The sequence below is a fragment of the Jatropha curcas genome, chromosome 5, assembly GCF_041381405.1.
Source record: "Jatropha curcas cultivar XTBG-Jc1 chromosome 5, XTBG_Jcur_1.0, whole genome shotgun sequence".
Classification (NCBI taxonomy): Eukaryota; Viridiplantae; Streptophyta; class Magnoliopsida; order Malpighiales; family Euphorbiaceae; genus Jatropha; species Jatropha curcas.
The window spans coordinates 21,023,217-21,027,204 of record NC_143155.1 but is presented as its reverse complement, the minus strand read 5'-3'; the positions used below and the strand labels follow the sequence as shown (position 1 = coordinate 21,027,204).

The window sequence follows — 3,988 nt, the reverse complement described above, 5'->3', positions numbered from 1 at the left end:
GCCGGGTAAATGGGAGATCGGCGCCCCCGTGTGCACCTACCGTTATCGTTACCGTTAACCACGGGTTGGCTTCTCGTCGTTGCGCACCGGACAGTCTAGATTTGATTGCAGCCCGCAGGGTGGCCTCCTGTTGTGAGCGCTTGATGATCTAGATTGGATGGAGACCACCGGGTTGCCTCCTGTTGGTATGAAAAAGAAAAGAGAGGATAGAAAAACAATGAGAGGGCTGGTCAAGTGAGGATTAGACCGGTCGGCCAGTATGGGGGATCGGCTCCCTGGTGCACATGTGAGAGGATGAGCCATGTGGGAGGACGGCTCATCGGGGGTTCGGTGACTCCACTGACCAATTTCCACGTGATGTGATTATTTGAAGGTGATATTGTTTGTGAGTGCTGGTGACATGCCATTTGTGTGACTGACTGCGTGAGCATATAACTAGTCGGATGACTAGATCGATATGTTTACACATTTGTGTGACTGCGTGTGTCGTGCAATAATTATTACTCCTTAGAAAACTCACATGTCTTGTTTGTTTGATTCTTTTTTTTCAGGAACTAAGTTTTTCTTAAATCCAATTTAGGCTATGTTTCTTCGGTGCAGGACAATAGAGAATTTTCCTAGTTCCATAATTATTTTACTATGTAATTATGTGTATAAAAAGCTATGTATACCAAAGAGTTAGTAACTCCGCAGTTGTAGGATTTACATATAATTCGTCTAGTATTAACATAGACAAAAATAATTCTGTAAGCCCATATTAGAATGTGATGTATTGTAAATTGGGCCCGAACTATAGAATACTGTAGAAGATAACTTGGGCCGAGAAATAATAAAATATTGAGGTTTATTTTTCATAATCATATGGGCTGAATGTTGAAATTTATACTAAGATAATAGATTCTAGTGTTTCAGGCTTACTAAGGGCCTCGGGGGCCTTAAGCTTACCTGGGTGTAATAGCCTGAATTTTTATTTTCAAAACTTTTGAATTTTTAATAAATCAAAAATCTGAATTTGCGACTGTATGGGCTTCAGTGCCGAGTAATTTTAATCTGGGCCTAAATTGCGAGTTGGGCTCAAGCCCAAAACAAGTTATCGGAACTTCTAGTTGAAAATAATTTAAACTTTTTAGAATCGATATTGGAACACTTAAAATAATAATAAAAATTAGATTTACCGATTAGTAATCCTAAATTTAATTAAATTAATTAAATAAATCAAATTAAAGAGACTAAAATGGGGTTATTCAGTAAATAATTAATTGTTGATAGACAGGAACCGTAAATTGGCTTAAAGTTTCTTGAAACCAAGAGAAAAACCAGATAGTCAAACAAAAATAGAGCTAAATCATTGAGTTGAACCAAACCGATTCGAATCGAACCGGAATGGCCCAGAACCCTCTAGAAACACCTTCTTTTTTTTTCTTTTCTCTTCTCCTTCCCCTGGATCGCGCGACCTCCTCCTCCTCCTCCTCTCTTCTTCTTCTTTTTCTTCTTTCTTTCTTTTTCTTTCCTGCGCCTGCGACTCCGTTGCTGGCAGAAGCAGATCGCGCCTCCACCAGTTCAAGCGGAGCCATCGCGCGCCACTGTCGCTCCTCACTGTCGCTCGCCGTTCTTCTTAGCCTCTGTCCAGGCGAGCACCGTCGGCAGGAGCAGCGCCTCAACGTGTCAGTTGTGCCTCAGCTTAGTTGCAGCTCCAGCGCGCCTCCGACCACCAGGAGCAGATCTGTCGCGCCTGCCATTGCACCGCCAGCTACTCCGCCGCCAGATCGCGCCACCACTGCAACTCAGCCCCTCATGCGTCGACCTCAGGTGGTCCAGCCGCTTCTAGCGCGCGTAGTTTCGATCCGGCACGCGTAAAAGTCCGATCTAGCAACCTGCGACAGAAATTTCTAAATTTCGGGTATAAATTAATTCTAATAATTTCATTTAGTAAGTTTGATTAGTTGAATTAATTTAATTTAGTGTTGATCCGTCGGTTAATAAAAATATACGTGATTAATTAAAATTAAATTCTGGTAATAAATAAAATTGCTGGGAAATTATGATTTATGGAATTAAAGAAAAATTAACAAAATATTGTTGATGTGGATAAATGTGAAGGACGGGCTAATTGACTGGATTGATTGCCCGCTGGATTGGGCTATGAGAACTTGATAAAATGATTGACTGAGTTAATTGGTGGATAGTTGAATTGTAGGGGAGGTGCTGTCGAAATTTTGGTAGAAAATAAAATAAAATTTATTATGGAACATTAATTTACTAACGGCACTTATCTGAAATATATAAACAAATAAATAAATAAACAAGAGTAATGAATTTATATATAGTTTAATAAATTAAATACCGACTAAAATTATAATCATTATTAATATTCATATTTATGTTAGTATTATCATAAAATATTACTTAACAACTAACTAAACGTTTTATTTAAAGGCAATAACTTAGAATAAATAAATAAATAAGGAAATCCAATATATATATATATATATATATATATATATATATATATATATATATATATATATATATAGTTTAAATAAATAAGTGAATTAAATAACTGATAACCAAGACTAATACACGAATAAGAAATATAATCTGTCAAATTAAAATTCTTACTTAGAATTTTATTGTTTATTTTAGAGGTGTATAAAATTCCGAAATGCGAGGACAAAGGCTGGAAGCATGTGGCTAGAAAGGCAGTCCCCTTAGAGGACAATAAAGAACTGTGAGTAGTGTTAGATAACTAGTATCATCCGCTTGCATTCATGCATTCACGGCTAAATGTTATCATGCATTATTTTGTTGAATTGCCATATTATGATGCACTATTTGTTGATATTAAAAATTGTTTGATTACTTGTGCTATGAATATACTGTGCCTTGTTTGTGTGGAATTGGGATGACGTGGACCACCATGGGTTTGTGAGGACGGTCTGTGATATGGATCCTGAATATGATATGACATGGAATTTGACCGTCGGCCGGGAAAATGGGAGATCGGCGCCCCCGTGTGCACCTGATGATATGGATTGTATGGAAAACCACAGGATGGCTTCTTGTTGTTGCGCACCTGATAATCTAGATTTGATTGTAGCCCGCAGGGTGGCCTCCTGTTGTGAGCACTTGATGATCTAGATTGGATGGAAACCACCGGGTTGCCTCCTGTTGGTATGGAAAAGAAAAGAGAGAATGGAAAAACAATGAGAGGACTGGTCAGTGAGGATTAGACCAGTTGGCCGTATGGGGGATCGGCTCCCTGGTGCACATGTATGAGAGGGCGAGCCATGTGTGAGGACGGCTCGTTGGGGTTTCAGGTGGTGCCACTGACTGATTTCCACGTGATGTGATTATATGAAGGTGATAATAATTGTGATTGCTGTTGTATTGCCATTTGTGTGACAAACTGCATGATCATATAATTAAACGAATGATCAAATTAAAATGTTTTAGTATTTGTGTGATTGTGTGGGGTGAGAGGGTTATCTAACCCTACTCATTGAGTTTGGCGCTCACCCCTGCCTATTATTTTTTTTTCAGGTAATAGAAAGAAATGCCTTATGGAGTTGACACATTATTTATAGAAGACTGTTAATAATTGAAATATCAATGTAAATGTAAAAGTAGAGTTCCGCAATTGTATTCCAACTGGGTTGTAAATGAATAAATAGAGTATAGACATTTATTATATTGACTGTACGGTGGATATATTTGTAAATAGAATGCGAGTTTTAAATAATGCAGGCTTACTACGGGCTTCGGGGGCCTTAAGCCCACCCAGGTCCTAGTGCCGGTCCAGCCCACGGAAATGGGTCGTGACAAAGTTGGTATCAGAGCATAAGTTGGGCCTTAGGAATCAATTGCGGAACATAGGAAATTAAATATAGAGCTCCTATGTTGGGATCGGCCGTAACCAACAAAGGAGGTGTAGTCTGGATTGAATTCCATTTTAGTGCCGGTGGACGCATCGTGCACGAGGATGGAAGGA

The 3,988-nt window shown here is 39.0% G+C and overlaps 1 long non-coding RNA gene across 1 annotated transcript; it reads left to right on the top strand.

The window, feature by feature from the left end:
• Window positions 1-1,432: 1,432 nt before the first annotated feature.
• On the top strand, window positions 1,433-3,688 carry LOC149496376 (uncharacterized). The gene is made up of 3 exons (XR_016320802.1): window positions 1,433-1,900; window positions 2,644-2,728; window positions 3,541-3,688. It is a non-coding gene; the product is annotated as an uncharacterized LOC149496376 (long non-coding RNA).
• The last annotated feature ends 300 nt before the right edge of the window (window positions 3,689-3,988 follow it).